Source organism: Pogoniulus pusillus, chromosome 5, assembly GCF_015220805.1.
Source record: "Pogoniulus pusillus isolate bPogPus1 chromosome 5, bPogPus1.pri, whole genome shotgun sequence".
Taxonomy (NCBI): Eukaryota; Metazoa; Chordata; class Aves; order Piciformes; family Lybiidae; genus Pogoniulus; species Pogoniulus pusillus.
In genome coordinates, this window is record NC_087268.1 from 13,846,892 (window position 1) to 13,865,351 (window position 18,460).

The 18,460-nt window shown below is 41.6% G+C and overlaps 1 long non-coding RNA gene across 3 annotated transcripts in view; it reads right to left on the minus strand.

Moving 5' to 3' along the window:
• The window catches only part of LOC135175328 (uncharacterized), a 509,262-nt gene extending 490,802 nt beyond the window's left edge, over window positions 1–18,460 (minus strand). The window contains exon 1 of one of the 3 annotated variants that reach the window (XR_010302327.1): window positions 18,192–18,460. This is a non-coding gene — a long non-coding RNA (uncharacterized LOC135175328). The remainder of the gene's footprint in view (window positions 1–18,191) is intronic. The other 2 variants (XR_010302328.1, XR_010302329.1) reach the window with 2 other exon arrangements.

Sequence of the window (18,460 nt, forward strand, 5' to 3'; positions counted from 1 at the left end):
AAATGTACATAATGCCTGATGTTTCCTTTTCCCAAAATAAGTTAATTTATTATAAATGAATTGTCACATCATCATCTTTAGAGACTCCAAATCACGTCAGAGTTGTCTACTGACACTGTTTTTTATTCAGCACAACTGGGAAATGCAATCTCATCACCAAGCTCTACCATTTCTCAGATCTAGCACCTTAAAACATCAATCAAGCCAGGTGCCATCAAACCAAGTAAGTGGATAGTATGGAGCATGGACTTTCTAAACTTGCACTTTTAATTTTAGATGTTTTGTGGTCTAGGCTGGATGTTAGAAGGAAGTTCTTGCCAGAGAGAGTGATTGGCATTGGAATGGACACCAGTGGGAGGTGGTGGAGTCGCCATCCCTGGAGTTGTTCAAGGAAAGCCTGAATGAGGCAGTTAGTGCCATGGTCTAGTTGATTGGACAGAGCTGGGTGATAGGCTGGACTGGATGATCTTGGAGGTCTCTTCCAACCTAGTTGATTTTGTGATTCTAAGAACATCTCCATGTCAATAACTGAGAAGTTATCCCAGTCCCAAAGTGATTTGTGTAGCATTATCAAGCAAGAACTTTTTAATGTGACACAATATTTTACTCAAAATAATAGAAGTAAAGCCCTCTGGACAATATTTTTTACTGATGGATGGACAGAAGGACCCCTAGTGTCCAGCTGGATTTTAGCCAGCCTGGGGTCTGGTGACCACACAGCATCCAGGATGAGAAAATATCTTAGCTTGTAAACACTTCTCCGTCTCTCCTATTTGGAAACCAAGTGATTAGAAGAAGAAAAAAAATACATGTAGACAGTTCTGCTTTCTTAAACTAATTATTTTAAAACATTATCATGTGATCATCTGGACTCTGAGGATTCATCATCACTACTGAGCAGGAATGCGCCTTGGCACAATAGTTTCAGTGGTTGATTATGCATCACAGACACCTATAGATAAACATCTCCACTGTTAAGAAATAAGCCCCATCTCCAAGAGCAGTTTCTGATGAAGCTTTAAAAGCACCATCAAGGAAAAAAAAAGGTAATGCTAAGAGCATGAGGCTACCCAGCCTCGTCATACAGTAGCACTGCTTTCTAAGAGGAAAAAAACCAAACCAACAAAACCCTAAAAGAACAAAATAAACCTGCAGCATTCCTTGTGATCAGGGTTTTACTCATTTATTTGGCTAATCATTCAAATGGCTAAACAGACCTCTAATTTGAAAATAAAACCCGATTGATGCAATCACAAACAAGTTCTGAAATTATGATTTATTAAAAAAAAAAAAAAAGAGGGGAAATCTTGTTCTAAGCCAAAACACTCACACAGTTACCTTTTTCTAATCAGAGCATTCATTTCTCCTCATTATGATCTCACAAGCACATTAAAATCTTATTAACATTAATTACTTCTGAGCGTCTATGCATGAGCAGCGGCAGGCTTGCGTGTGCGTGCGTGTGAGTGTGTGTGTGTGTGTGTCTCTGGATCATATCTACATTTATATACCTTGCTGCACTTTGCTTATAAAACATGTGAAAATATTGCTGCTAACACCAATTAGCTAATTTCACACACACAGATAGTAAGCTGCTGTCTCACTGCACAGCTTATTATAGACCCGCAGACAGATGGACAGACAAACAGACGCAAAAAGCATCACGGCTCCTCCTAAATGCAAGAGCTGAAATGCCTGGCACCCCCAGGAGTGTGAGTTTTATCCTCCTAAGTCTGAGGGAACAAAATGACACAAATAATAATAATAATAATAATAAAAAATAATAAGAAGCAAGACAGCCAAATATCCCATTTTCTACACAGATGGGTTCAGTGATGAAGTGATAGAGACAAAGAAAAAACTGGCAGGCAGACAAGCAGCAGGCGCACAGAGAGATAGACAGAGACAGATAAACAAAGCAACAGAGAAAGAAATGAAAGCGTATTCATCGATGCAAATTTGGGCTAAGCAGTATCAACTTTATCCCACCAATAACGCAAGGAAAGAAATGGCAGAGCCAAGAGTCACCATAGGTCTGACTTCCACGAGCAAAATAAAATCCTGACTCTCTCCACTAAACTATTTAGGGATTCTGTTTACACTGAGCACACCACACACAGCATTGCTGCTGGTGAGACTCGGCTCCACCACGAACTCCAGAACACATCCAAGCATCTAGACACTTATTGCTGTTGAACTGCACCTTTGTCTTCTTTTTCACCCTTTTTTTCCATCTATTTAGATTTGCCTCTATCCCACATCTATATCTTGTCCTCCTGAACATTTCTCTCTGCCAGGGGTTAAGATATAAACAAGACACCATCATCCTTCATCACATCAAAGCCACGTTTCTCTATCACTGGAGGATCAACCTCCCAAATGCAAGTCTTTCAGTCCTTTGCAGAACCCAGGTGAACATCTGCTGGTTGCTCTTCCTCTATACCCAGATACCCACCTCTGTTCATCCTCTGCAAGTCTGAGAAACTGCAGCCCTCAACTAGAATTAAAACTTCCACTGACATTGGTAAGATACAAGGTTTAGAAGTGGTAAAATTTGCCTTTCAGCACTATCACTCTTGCTTACACCTCTGTATTCTTCCACTGATGATGTGATCGGGAGGGAATGGATTGAAGTTTCAGAAGAGAGTTTTGTAAAGATAGGCTGCTTTACTTGGAACCATTTTAAAATGGACACATCTTCATTTGTCATGGCAACACAAGTGTATGCATTTTCTGCTTGCTCCTCTCAGACCACAAGACAAGGTCAGTGTTGCAATAGCCGCTGTTTTACCCCTCGCTTTTTTCATCTAAAGACTTCTGAGCACTTCACAAAGTGTTCATTAAACTTCAAGGCATGCAGAAGTTACTTTCATCACTCCATTTTACTGCTAAGGAACAGAAGAGCAGAGAGGTGAAGCTGAAGTACTCAGATCAGTCAGAAGGTCTGCAGCAGACCCAGAAAGTCCTCTTACTTATGTTTCTCACATCTTCTCTTCTTACATATGCCCTAAGGTCATCATAAAAGGTACCTGAATAAAAACAAAAATTCAAGTTTTGAGGACTGTAGTTAAGATGCTTGACTTTTGTTTATCTAACTCATGACCTTCTCCTGATGATGCTTATCCAGAAGGACCTACTCCCACACAAGCCCAACACAGCTGCTGAGAGAACTACCATCAATGCAGTCAAGCAACTCTGGGACATGTCAGGCATACTTCAAACATCCATATTAGTTATGGCAGATTTATGGCAAAGCCAGTGACTCCAGGAAGCTTTAGAGCATCATTACAGCTGCATCACACACAAACAGTAAGCTTTGTACACCTTGACCAAATTCTGCTCAGCTCAGTTTTATTATGCACACACAAAAGACCTGGTCACATCGCGGAGAAGGTACCACGGCATATGGCCCAATGTATTGCCACAAGGAACGAGTACATGACCTGCTCAGGCAGAAAATAAGGAAGCAGACTGAACACCACTCCCTTTGCTCAGCTGGCCATGCTGCTTTTGTTAAGCTTAAATATACAGGGGTTGAGAGTAAAGACAGAGAAAAGTGAAAGCTTTGTTGAATAAGCAAAAAGCAATAAAGATTTGAAGATCTACAGTTTTATGCATATGACAAAGTAGGCACCTATTTGTCTATTTCCTAAAAAATAGGGCACAAACCATTAAACTTTCTCTTGAATAACAGAAAATTACTTCCTTCCTGGCCTTTCCCCAAAATGGTGCTGTGAGAAGAAGCAAGATTCTCCCTGACAAGACGAGGAGCCTCACCAGTGCTGGTTAGCAGTGGTTCAGACAGAAGTCCTACACATTTACACAGGCTTTCCAGAAAAGTCAGCTAAATCCCTGGTCAGTCCTTCCAGATTTCAAGCATTCCACTATGCTCACATTTCATGGATCTCTGGGCACATTTGAAACTTAGTAAAACAGGAGGGCAAATGAGAATTTCCCCTAAATACATCAGTGATCCCCACTGAAACCAAAGGAAAGGCTATGAAGATAAGACAGTTCAATAAAATGGTTAAGAAATAAGTACCCTCTAGATTTGCTGACTTGTTGTCTGCATAGTTGTTGACTCCTTAATCCACCTTTCCTCAAAACCCACATAGATATATAACAGTTCAGAGAACCCAGAAAGAAAACTTGTGTCCTACAAAAGCACTCATTTAGAGTTCTTAAGACTCCTTATGTCCGAATTATATACAGCAAAAGCTATACCTTGTACCTCAGTAAACTAGAAAACAAGCTCAGACACTCATTTATTTAATGCACAACAGTGAAGATTCTTAAGGAGGAAAAAATGTTGCCAGTTTATATTATCACAACAGGATGTAGAGGCAAGTATGTAACAAGGAACCACTGCAGAACTTCCCTGTATCTGAGTTTAGTATGTAAAGTGGACACAAGTGTCCCGAGAAGCTAGAGCAATCAAAAACAACTGACTTGAGGATCTCTCATAGGACCAATGCTTATCAGCAGAGACAAACTAATCTCAGAGACCATTCAATCTATTGAATAGGCCATTATGTGAAAGGGGAAGAGGGGAAAAAATGTCTCTTTAAGGGTCGAGGAGAGGGGAAAGAGTTACTTGCTTTCCTGTAACAAAGAAGCTTGACCAGACTTTACCGGGTGGGAATTGTCCAAGCAAAATTGGTCTCTTCATCTACTGTATTCATCTACTTCATGACCCTTACTGCACTCTGTTTACCACAAGTTACAGGAGGCTGAGACAGTGTAAGAGTACTTAAGAGATGCACTTGGCATCCAGATCTGTGCGGCAATCCAACCCCCTTCGTGTCCTTTTGGAGGTTAACAAGATGAGGTTTTACTGACTCCATCCTGCCTGTTATAAGCTTCTTGGGGATTAATGAAATTGGAGATTGCATATGAAAAAGATGGTTCATCCATTTCCTAGAAGAGACATTCATCCACTTTGCCCTTCTATCCTTAAAATGTGAGGTATGCCTGAGGAGTGTTCTTTGTTACAGTGCCTCACAAGTATATCCAGTGATGGTGAGTCCATATGTCTCTGATAAAGCAAAAACTTTACTGTGCATTCCAGCCTTTTCTTTTGTAAACATACAACACTAGGTGAACTTGCCTCTCATACAAGAAAGCATTAATTCTGCTGGCTAATAAAAAATTATGTTGCTGTCCTTCCAATCTGGTCTCCTAAGCATCAGCAGACATTAGAAGTGACTCTTGGGCTGTGAAAAGATGTCACAAAGCAGTACAAACTCAAGATTTGTCTGCAAGTTTACAAGAACTGAGATCTGAGTCTCAGTCTCAAGTAACAAAACGTTAAATGCAGCTACTCATTGCATAGTTTTCTAGTTGAACCTACAAACAACTTAGTTCCTCCTACTGTTGATTTTCTGACAGATGCCTCAGCATCAAAACATCTGCTCTGCCCAAATCCAGTACTTGCAAGCTCCCATTATTACTTGCATGTGTTTTGTCTCCAGTGACAGTTTAAACAGACAAGTAGCAATCCTCTTTAAATGCTTGCTTGTGTGCAAATAACTCTTAGAGGCTATTTACCTCTTTACGTACCGAAGCTCTCAAAGAGGTGAACTGCAATTGCACACACAGGCAGTTGTACACAGTAGAAGTCCACAACAACATAACTATTCAAAGGTACTTTTGTCTTACATGTCATAGGGTCCTCAGTCTTCTTTTGATGAGTATTCTAAGCAAGCAACATCACTATGCATTCCAGCCAGGGATAATCTCCCCCTATAATTACTATTGTACAAAAAGAGGTGACAGAGTGGTCCAACTTTTCTAACACCTACCTCTTGTATGCTTACTGGGACACATTCAGCTGTGGAAAATCCAATCAGGAAATAAAAAAACAACCATAATTGTTGCTTACAAGTCTTTGAAGTTATACTAGCTGAGTTAAGAGAGTAATTATAAGCAAGCAAACCACCAAAAACAATGTTAAAAAACCAAACCAAACCCCAATCTGCTATAAAAAAAACAAGACTACGTTGACATGTTGGTATGTTAAATGTTTTGGGGCTAAATTTTCAGTTACTGTAAAGCATTTCTATCCCATTCTGAAAGGAGAAAAGTGACTTTAATTGCCAAGAAGTTGCATATGCATTACAACACCATGATGGTGTAAAAAAAGCTTAATGGTTTTTAATACAGCTGAGAATCATCTGAGCTTCATTTGTCCATGGAACGTGGTCATTACTTTTCCAGCTCCCATCTGCATGTACAATACACTGAGAATGGAAGAAAGAAAGGCACCATAGAATCATAGAATCAACCAGGTTGGAAGAGACCCTCCAAGATCATCCAGTCCAACCTATACCCCAGCCCTATCGAATCAACTAGACCATGGCACTTCTGTGCCTCGATTATTCCTGATTAAAAAAAATGGAAATAATAATGTGGATTTAGCTGTTGAAGTTAACCAAAACTAAGTGAACTACTTTAGTTAAGGAAGAGATTTGAGTAAGTTTCTTCAGAAATGCAAAGTGCTGTTTATTGGCATCAGTAGCTGTCTCTGGATAAACTGTCCTGGAACCTTTTGTGAGCATTCTCTTCTCCAGCTGAACTCAGCTGATAACTGCTCTCTGTTTTGAAGTACATATGTCACTCCTTTATCTAAAAAAGACTAGGAAAGACTTAGAAAGGGCACTTCTTTTAGGTAATGAGAACAAAGCAAAATGAAACAAACAAACTAACAAAAAAATCAGATAAAACCTCTGAATGAGACCTTTGCAGATCACCACCAACAACGACAAGAAATTACTTTTTTTAATATATATATTAAATTCTTTGCAGACTTTGTCTGGGCATGATGAGAATAATCACCAACACTTCCTAAAAGCAGGCCTTTTCATCAACTCTCTAAGTTCAGATTTCAAGGATGGGTCTGGTTAAGAATCTTATTAATACAATCTATGTAAGCTGCCACAAGGGAGACAGTATCTAACACAGTAAAAATGAGGTCAAATTCAGCAGCCTTGTCCTGAAGAAAACTGTCTCCCAGTCACATATTACTTGTGGAGTACCAGGCATCTTCTTTACTGCTTTAGTTGTATGCCAGCTGCAGCCAGTAGGCTAGAAATACAAAGCTAAACTCGCCTCTCAGCTCACTGTTGAGTCTTCTAAATGTCATGGTGCTGGTCCACCTTCACACAAACGTAACTTAGAGGAAAATGCAGCCCATAAATATTTTAGCAGAGACACAGACACACAGAAATTTCCTGTGGAACTTGTTATCCCAAAAGTAGAGTCCTCTGAAGATGACTTTTATGTGATGATTATTCCAGCTCACTGCTCACGAAGGAAAAGGAAAGGGCTGTGGCCTCACTCCACTCCACTCTGGTCCTCCTCATATAGAATCACGCAACTGATTTTTTTTCTCTCTTCTGCCAGTGGGACCAAGTTAGCCCCTCTTTCTGCACGAAGTTCAGACTTTTTGTCCTCATTTTCTTTGAGCAGCTCTGCCCCCTGCCTGCATCTCAGCTTTTATTTCTTCTAGCTGCTTGCATGCTTCCCAAAGCTTCCCTCCTCAATGCTCCATTTGTATCCTTCTACCACACTGAAGCAAACGTTCCAGAGTAACATGACTCAACCAGACTTTAATAACTCTTTAAAAGAACTTACAGTCAGCTAAACTGTGTTCTTGCACAATCAGTCTCAACCAGGAAACTCCAGAAAAGTGAACTCCAGCTCACTCCCTGCCCCCTCTCCCTTTTTTCATCTGAAAAAAGATATGGAATGAAAAAATAATTTAATTTTGGTAGCAGATTAAATTATCCTGGGGCTGGATACGGATGTGATCTAGACAAGAGGGCTCTCACCTCACCACAGGGACAGCTTTAACTGATCTAGCTCAGATATTAATAGCAGTTTGGCCAAGACAGCCTTGGGCTGAATGCAGTTAAAATATGTGACTCAAAACACACAAAATTCACATGAAATCCAACATAATACAGTCTCATGACCAGGGCAGAAGAGTCACTGCCATCTAAACTACCAAAGTAAATGCTAGCACTTCATCTTCACGAGGTGAAAACTTTCTCAGAACAAATTAAAATCAGGTGACAGCTGTATTCTGACATGCCAGAGAAATGGCACAAGTACTCAAAGACCTCGATGGGAGGCTAAAGCTACTCCATCAGAATAAAGAAATGGGTTGCAATGCACATTTGGGATGACCATGAGGCACAAATTTGAGTGAGAAAGTCAAAATCAGATAGTATGACTATAACTAAACCTGCCCCAACTGCTCTCAGAAACTAATAAAGTTCCCTGTCTTGAAGGCAAGTAACTGAAGCATTGAGAAATGACTTGTTCAAAGTTCCACAGAAACTACAAAATCCTGTTTCCCTAATCCTAAATTAGGGCCATGAGGATGGTCAGAGAGCTGGAGCACCTCTCCCATGACGATAGACTGAAAGAGTTGGGGCTGCTCAGTCTGCAGAAGAGGAGGCTTCCAAATGACCTTCTTGTGGCCTTCCAGTATCTGAAGGAGGCCTACAAAAAAGCTGGGGAGGGACTTTTTAGGCTCTCAGAGAGTGACAGAACTAGGGGGAATGGAGCAAAGCTGGAGGTGGGTAGGTTCAGACTGGATGTGAGGAGGAAATTCTTCACCATGAGAGTGGTGAGAGGCTGGAATGGGTTGCCCAGGGAGATGGTTGAGGCCTCATCCCTGGGGGTGTTTAAGGCCAGGCTGGATGAGGCTGTGGTCACCCTGATCCAGGGTAGGGTATCCCTGGGCATGGCAGAGGGGTTGGAACTAGATGATCCTTGTGGTCCCTTCCAAGCCTGACTGATTCTATGATTCTAATCAGTGGGTTATCCTTACTGGTACCTATGTACTTTTAGCTATCATAGTAACAACTGCAGTGCAATGCAGCTACAACTTCTGATACTGTATTACCGCTCTGTGCTGACAAAAAGATTTAAGATCTCTGTATACAATTACCCAAAAAAAAAAAAAAAAAGTCTAAAAAAAACCATTTTAAGACAGGCTTCAAATGGGATCTGGTCCCCTGTAAAAAGAGACTCTGAAATTAGCAGAAAAAGTTAAATTTGGCACACAGAAATGTCCAGCACCGGGGAAAAATCCCGAGCTTTCTCTTGTCCAGTACAAACTACTGCACAGTTGAAAGTACTACAAAAGCACAGCTGGCTTTTAACCTCTTTCAGAAGCAGCTGCTTTCACAGCAATGAAATGTTTCAGGCTGGGCCTGTCTGACTTAGTGAATAAATGATTTGAAGCTGGTATAGCTCAGAAGGAGCCAGTCCATTCAGGAAATGTCACTATCTTAAACCCACACTGGTTCTACCCAATAGGAGCAAGCTTTGAAGCTTTCAAAACATGGTCATGGTATGAAGGTGAAAATAAAAGCAGCATTTTATGCACATTACGAAACTGGACATTACAAAACACAGTTTGGACTTCAAGTGGTCCATCCATAAACCTAGGACAGGTTGGGCCATTGATGGAACTTGTGTCACTTCTAATCGTAGAACAGTAGGGATTGGAAAGGACCTTTGAGATTGCAGAGTCCAATCTCACTGCCAAAGCAGGATCACCTAGGGTAGGCCACACTGGAATGCATCTAGGTGGGTTTTGAAAGCATCCTGGCAGATTTTCAAAGTTTCTAGAGAAGGAGACTCCACAGCCTCTCTGAGCAGGCTGCTCCAGTGCTCCAGCACCCTCACAAGAAAGAAGTTCATTCTTGTGTTGAGGTGGAACCTCCTGTGTTCCAGCTTGTTCAGTGCCTCTCATCCTATCCTCCCTATAAGGGGACACAGTCCCAAGTTGTGCCGGGGATGTACAGGCTGGATGTTAGGAGGAAGTTCTTGCCAGAGAGAGTGATTGCCATTGGAATGGGCTGCCCAGGGAGGTGGTGGAGTCACTGTCCCTGGAGGTGTTCAAGCAAAGCCTGGCTGAGGCACCTAGTGCCATGGTCTAGTTGATTGGCCAGGGCTGGGTGCTAGGTTGGACTGGATGATCTTGGAGGTCTCTTCCTACCTGGTTGATTCTGTGATTCTATAATGGGGCACCACTTGCACTACTTTAGCACTAGCAAGATGTCATATTGCTAGTCCCAGATGCTGAATTTGTGCTTATGCCAAAAGCAGGTACAGCAGGAGGGCCAGCTACCAGCGATGCCAACCCTTGCTCTGACGCCTCACAATCTGAGACTTGATGACAGGAGGCTGATGTAGTCTCAGTGCTATACTGGTTTCCTAATGTCTTTGCTGTGACTGCCCACCCAGGGGCCAGTTCCCTGCACTATGTATCATGGGGATGGACTCCTCAACTGCAGGGTCTGAAAGGGAAAAAATGGAAAATCATCTCACAAGCATCCTCTCAGACTTGGAGAAAGAAGAACCAGGGATTATCTTCTTCGCATTACATTCTAGCTGTCTCAAAATGAAAGAATACTAGAGAGAGTGATGAGGCCAGAGAGAGTCAATGTGCTGAGCATAAGCCAGATTTATATGTGGCTTGAGTCACTCCAGCCAATTAGCTACCCACCAGGCTGTTTGGTTTATTGTCCCTGCTGTATAAAGATTTAATAAGCAGTCACCTAGATGAGAAGCTTGAGACTTGCAGAAAGGAAACTTTTTCACCATTGTACGTGGAAAACTTGAGCCCAGTCCTGTAACAGCTCTGCACAGCTGATTCCCACTGACATGTCAATGGCTGCAAGATGAGGCTCTTTATCATCACAGTCCACACAGGTGGAACATATGAGAAACACAGGACGTGTCGTTATATAATTACCGCGTCAGAAACCTTCCACGCATTCCAAATATTCTATGGGAATTAATCAAGCTTTCTTCAGGGATTTGGGGTTTTTTTTTCAGCCTTATCCAGGACTTTGACATTTTTTACAGCATGGAGGTACAAAATGCTGGATTTTAAAAAACTTACCTACTGGGGAAATGTGCTGCGTAGGGAACATACTGAACAATTCGGTCTATGTTCGGAAAAGAAATACAGATTCATCACAACGAGGAAGGATGTTCAAGAGTATCCTGAAAAAACAGCTGGTATTCCAGCCAAAGGACAGGATGAAGTGGGCACAACAGTAGAAAGCTGACAAGCAGATTTAACTGACAGTGACAGAATGAATTGGAAGCTGCCAAAGCCTGAGCTACACTAGGGCTTCTTCAGATACTGTGTGCATTAGAACTGAAACTAAAAGCACCAATGAGAAATTTTCAAACTCCTCTGGATGGGGAGAAATCCTAGCAGCAAAATGGAAAAATAGAAACTTTGGGAAATGACAGAAAAAAGAAGTGCCTACCAAATGTAAGTAAGACTGGAAACAAAGCAAGAAAGGCTGAATTACAGGACTGGAAATTTCACAACCCTGCCATGCAGGCATGCCTGGTATGTAAAGCTGAAGCATACTTTGTCAGAAGAGTTTTCCTGTTAATACTGTCGGTGTCAAGATAGCCCAAAGCCGCTTATTCAGACACAATTTTTGTAAGGCAAAGTCCCACAGGGTGTGGCCAGGTCTCCTGGGAAGAGCATTTGTCAGTTGTAGAGAACCAGCAGAGGGAGCACCTTAGCAATTAAACATGGTTTTCTTGTGTTCCTATCCAAACAATGAGATTTTGGAGGGGGGAGGGGGAAGTTTTGTTGTTGTTTTAATTTTATTCTCAGCCTTCTGCTCTGCCACTAACATCTGTGACTCAGGTATCAAATTGCTAACCCTTTACCAGCCAACAGGAGAATAACAGGCGCCGCATCCAGTTCACAACAAGGTGATAGTGGACATACCTACCTGTCTTCCTATGCTCCCTCCCCACACCAGCTTCCACCTTACCCATTCCTGATGTCCTGCTCATAAAATCTTGTGTTGCCACATGGTCACTACCCTCAAAATCCTGCACTGTGACCACTAACTTTCTAGCCAGAAATAAAGACCTATGGATCTCAGGGGGGAAAGAGAAATCAATAATTAACTTTCAGTCGGCTGAAAGGACAGCTCTGAAGTCCATAAGGCAACTTTCCCAGTCCTACTTTTGTATCCTCAAGGGTTGATCCTATTACCAGCTACTGATGATTTTAGAAGCAAGATATTAGGAGGTTTGTCTTTTAGTTGGAAAAAAAAAAAAACCAACAAAACATCAACCAACTAACAACAACATCAAGAAGTACATCAAGGGTTGATCACATTACCAGCTACTGATGATTTTAGAAGCAAGGTATTAGGAGGTTTGTCTTTTAGTTGGGGAAAAAACAACCAAAAATCAACCAACTAACAACAACTACATCAAGGGTTGATCCCATTACCAGCTACCGATGATTTTAGAAGCAAGATATCAGGAGGTTTGTCTTTCAGTTGGGGGAAAAAAACAACAACCAAAACTCAACCAACTAACAACATCAGACCACCAGAAACCCAAAACAAACGCCAAAACAAAAACCACCACTACCAACAAAACCCCAAAAATCCAAACCAAAAATACCACCCACCCCAAGACATGCTGTATTTACCTCAGAATCAAATGGCACACTATACTTGCCTGCATTTTTAGCTCTACCACAACCCCAAGATAAACTGACTACGGAAGTGTAACACGAAGAGGTCACCTACAGGTGTAACTTACAGAATGGCACCACTTCTGTTTCTGTCCTCCAAAGGATTTGCCATAGGTTCTCTGCAGAGGGTTGGGAGCATTGCCTATTCAAGTTTCCTTTCCTCTTTTCTGCAGTTACCAACTGCTTTTAACACAGACTTGTATAATCACTGATACAATACCACCTCAAACATTCAGGAAGACCATACAGGTTTAGGTTCACCCTTTGTACTGTGTTTTACACATGTGCACACTGGACATAAAATGCTACCTAGGGGGTCTGTGTGCACCCACTTCAGCAAAGCACAAGGAAAGGCATGTGACATGAGACACTGAAACATAAAAGCCCTAAAGATGCTGCCACTGTTTGAATTAGGTAGGAATGGCTGCTGTTACAACACCTGTCTTTCATAAAGGGTGTTGCAGAACAGTAGCCAAAACAAGTACAGCATAGCTACATATCTGCCCTGGGCAGGCTGTTGATGATGAGACGAGACCCTTTATTGGCATGAAAGGATTGAAATCTTTGTGCTGCCATAATCCAAGGCCTTTCTTCCCATAGTGCCACCTAGTGCTGGCTCGGTCAGCAGCTCACTTTTCTGCCAGATGAACAACATCTGCCCTATAAGCAACAGGCTGGAGGGACCCTCCACACTCATGCCACCAAAGCCGAACCCCAGCTGTCTTTAAAGACAGCTTTATCCTTTTAGCTTACTTTCCCGCTCCTGCATTTTATCTTCTTCATGATATGCAGTCTTCAGTGTACTCCATAAAAGTTGAACTTCTTTTTTCTTACAAATCTCTGGGATACGTAACAACCTGCCCCCCCCCCCCCCCCCCCATGGCACCATCAGCTCTGGTTGCCCCAGTGGCCATGGTAAGGAGGAGGTGGCACACATCCCCCATGCTTCCCGAAACCATTTCACAAGACCCATCTGCAAAGAGAACTCACACCAGTGCCAGGCAGTCAAAATGCCGTCATAGGACATGATGGCACTGAAAGATCAAGCAAAAAAATGTACAAACCCATGAAAGACATAAGCAGTAATCATTCTCAAATGCCAGTTTTCTATTAGAGGAAAAATTGGACCAGTGCCGCTAGAACTAAATATTAACTTTTCAGATAAATAATAACCAGGAATAAAGGAAAAAAAAAAAAACCAAAACCAAACTTCAAAACTAAAACCATCCCTGACAAAGGTCTCTGCCTTTATTCGCTCCTCACCAAAAGTTTGACACATCTGTGAAAAACTCCTGAGGTTAAAGCTGTACAAATGTTACAGAAGTATCTCAAAATCTGCTGCGCATTCAAACACTACTATTTACCGAGAGAAACCTGGGCTCTTGGCACAGCCAGGTTATCAAAAATCCAAGTTATTTCTTCATAGCTGATTTGTGTGTTTACTTTCTGTATTTTCGTGGGCCAAACTGAGAAGATAAGTGAAGTCTGCTTCGCTCTGACTCGCCATCACTTTCCCTCTGCAACACAGTTTGAACTGCAGACCTTATGGGGGGGGGGGGGGGGGGGGGGAATTATTCTTTCAAAGTAACTATTTCCAGTGCATTATTTCACTTTAAAATAAACAACAGTAAAATAAAAAAAAGAAAAACATTTATAAAGGATCTGGATTCTGTAGAAGTTTTGCTTAAAAAAGAAAAAAACTAAGTAATTTGAAGTTAGATTTCAGTACTTAGCATTCCATTAACGTTTGTGAATTTCTTTCAGTAGAAGCTGCTCCCCACACGGATCGCAGCGTAGGGGAAAAAAAAAAAGTCCTATAAAAAGAGACAGGAGTGAAACCAACTGAAATCTATAAGGCCACAGCATGCCATCAATTTCCAAACAGAGCTCCTATTCAAATCATTCTGCTTAAAATCTCATATGGGCTGCAAAAAAAAAAGAGAAAAAAAAAATGCACAGGGCTTTCTTGAAATGATTTAAATAACAATTTATCTAAGACTGTAATCTCTCTTGTATGCGATTTGTAAGCCATCCCACAGAATTCTCTAGCAGGGGACACTGTTTCCTATTTACATCAAAGTTTTATATAAATAACATTGCTTTTTTTCTTTTTCTTTTTTTTTTTTTTTCCTCTTTTCTGCAGCTGTTTTCCCCTATGAATAAGCTGGGTCTATGATGAAAATGTGAAAATAGGAAAACTGTGAGTAATATTTATAATTATTATATACCCAACTCAGGAAATTGCTACGACTGTCTTCATCAAAACAAACAAGATTGAGATTTCCCCCCCCCCCCCCTCCCCCCTCCTTTAAGAGAAAAGCAAAACCCTCTCCTATTAAAAATAATTTGACTTGGTATTTGTTTGGTATTTGGATTTGACTGCCTTATACCCCAGTTTTTGTCCTGTTTTAAAAACATAAGTATTAAAAAATCAAGCCCAGCCCCAAAAAGGTACACACACACACACAAACCCAACGGTGTTGCTCCTCATCTCCCAGGAGTGAACGAGGCACACGCACACGCCATTCAGCCCAAAATTACTCTAGCTACAGGGCATGGCAAAGCATGAAATAACTGCTCCAGAGCACTTCCTCGTGTGGGTGTGTTAGATAACTGTCTGCTCCAACGCTAAAATAAAGCACGCTGTGACCCAATGCACACGGCGAGCTTTGCTCCATGCAGCTGCCCAGGCTGCATGCATGGGAACCCTGAGAACCCCACCGTGCCCCGTGCCTGCTGCGCCGCCGAACTCAGCCCTATGCCCCTGGCCAACAGGTTGGATGCTCCCCAAGTTCCAGCTACAGCATCATAGCTGGATTTAAGTTTACTTAGGCATACTTTACCCTTTGCTGCTGTCTCCAGATTGCAAATGGACTTTGTGCTATGGAAAGGGCTATGTTGTTTTTTTTCTTTGCTACAATACACTTGGGGTTCAAAGAAAATTCAATCCCCCTAGTGAAAAACTTCTGAAGTTTCAAAAAAGATCTTACTGCATAATGAAAAAAATGTTTCTCCTATTCTGACTCTCTTTCTCTGCTTCATTTCCTCTTGCCTGAGGTTTTCATAAAATCAAGAGATAACTTGTAGCCATTTTTTAGGTTTCCCAAAAACATTTAAGATGTGGACAAGCTTCTGCTAAGTGTATGCATGAGGACCCTGAGGATAGGTCTGTGCTTTCCCACAAAAAAACTGGGATGTTGAGGAACATACACCTTCACTGGTTCAGGAGAAAATGACAGGTGCCTGAAAACCCATCCATCCCACGATGGGGACGGCTGCTAAAGCTCCAGCTGCATCAGTCCAAGCTGACCACCAGCTGAAGGCATCAGCAACTCCACCTTTAAGACGCCTACATGTCTGTCATAACTTCAGTATTCCCTCTATCCCCAAACTTGAGTTTCTAAGCTTAAGAGTCGAACTTTAGGAGAGGAGGAAATACCTTGCTACTGTTAACAGGTCTTTTGATGCAATAATCACATTTTAAGTCTATTTAAAAAGAAATTAATTTAGAAGATCGACTAAAAAGGAGGAGGGGAAAAAAAAATCAAAACAAAACCAGAGAGCAATGAATATCATTCCCTAGCTAAGAGATGAGCCACTAGTTCCTGGCACACTGATAATATAAAACCTTGAAAAGTTTTGCTCAGGTTCTTAAAATAAAGCTGTTGATAAAATGGAGCAAGTAGTTTCTGTAGTTGCAGTGCCAGCGAATAGATCTGCTGCTTTGGATTTCAATTAACTTAGTTTGTTCAGCAAGGAGGCACTTCTGTTGAAACTGGGGAGTCCTAAGTTAAGGGACAGCTGGGAAAAAAAAAAGCCCCTAACAAGAGAAAAAAAAACCAAAACAACAAAAACCCCAAACCTGTTGGCAGCAAAAGTTCTCTGGTTTTAAAATAATGGATTTTTAAGAAACACTTCAAAGGATTTGAAGGTTTTGGAGAATCTCCTAGGAGGTCCCAGGTGGGTTAGGAATATTGCATTATGGACTTCTTTGTGCTCAGAGCAAGGCCTAATGCATGTTTTTAAGAAGTCCGTCGCTTTGCTATTAAATAAATAATTTTCTATAAAAAAAAAACCCAGAAGGGGATTGTTGCTGCTGAGATATCTCCACTGATCAGTGTCCATTTTATATAATTACTCATGATTTTATATAACTCACACCATTTCTTTTCCTCTCTTTTCTTTTCTTTTCTCTGTTGTTACCAGCAGAGTAGCAGTTTTTACTCTCCAACAGAAAGGACAGGAGCTCAGATAAAAATGACCATTTCGAAGGGATCGCTTCAAGCAGTTTTTTAGAACCTATGATAAATCTGAGTTCCAAAAACTCAACAATGCTAAATGGCCTATGAAATGCATCACAAATCCCTCCCCATTAAAAAAAAAAAAAAAAAAAGAAAAAGAAAAAAAGAAAAATAGAGATTAATTCGGGGGGGGGGGGGGGGGGGGGGGAAGGGAGCTTCAATGTTTGAAATTACAAATAAGTAGCATATTTGTGGAATGAGGAATGGTAAATAAATAGTTACTATTTCTGGACAAAATGGCTCGATAGATTTCATAATTTGCCACCACTGTAAAAAATATCTAATCCCTTCCCCCCCCCTCCCTCCCTCCCTTCCCCGGCAGTACACACGGAAACACAAGCATAACCATGCATAAAGTAGGAGGGTGGGGGGCAGCCAAGGATACAAACTCCCTCTTAGAAAGTTTGAATCCTTATTAACCCAGTGATGCCTCCAGAACATTACAGGAGATCAGCAACATAAAAGTTGGAATACATGTCTCTTTTCTTCCTAGCAAAGGAAACTGGGGGAAAAAAAAAAACACCAAACCAAAACCAAAAACAAAACCAAAAACAAACCACTAATAATGAAAAATAGACGTTAAAAATATCTAGGAGGAAAAAGTAGATGTACAGTAACCAAAATTAACCCCCTCCATCCCCGCACCAAAGCAGACAAACAGCAAAACCTCTGAATAGAAACCCTGTCAGGAGCAGTGGAACCTGCTTTCTCTTTTCCTTTCCTTTCCTTTCCTTTTTTTTTTTTGCTTTTATTTACTGTATGCCAAGCATGGACTTTAAACTTACACTGTGCCTGTATATATAGGAAACAAAGAATGAGAGTCACCGTTAACCCTGGTCACCGGCATTACGGCTAAAAGTCATTGGCAAATACTAATAAAAACCCCATTTAGCAGCAAATAAGGAGAACATGATATATGGACGGACAGATGGAACTGCATAAACAGAGGAGAAAAAGGCAGAGAGAGCCACACAGGGAGAGCGAGAGAGGGCTGCCTCCAAAGAGTGAAAGATACTGATTTACTTGGTGTTGGAAAACAAACGTGTTTGCTGCTTTCTTGGTTAAAAAAAAAAAAAGTAATTAAAGTGAATCATTAAGGGGGCACACCCTTAAATAAGTAGAAGGGGAGGGGGAGGGGGGGGGGAAACATTTGTAGAGGGTAAGGCCTTCTATAGATGTTCCGAATTTCAGGCTAGCAAATAGGTCTGGCAAACTTACACCTCTCAATTAAAAAGCAAGGCGGGGGGTGAGGGGTGGGGGGCGCGGGGGGAGAGAATAAAGAAGTGCTGGGGGGTTAAGGAGAGCAGAGGCTTTATCCTTTGATTTTTTATAAAAGTTGGCTGGCCTACCTTGTTCCCCAGTCCTCAGTTTGTCTCCTCATAGTCGCTGTCTCCCTGGAAGTACAGTGTGAGTGGTAATGACTGCCTGCCTCCCTAATGAGTCCATTTTCCTGCTCTTGATGTTGTGTATATACACACACACTGCAACCTACCTTACAAACCACAGAGACGGGAAAGGGAGAGGGAGCGAGAGAGCGAGCGGGAGCGAGCGAGAGTGCGAGAGACAGGGAGAGAGAGGGAGAGCGAGCGAGCGAGCGAGAGAAAGGCGCACACAGACA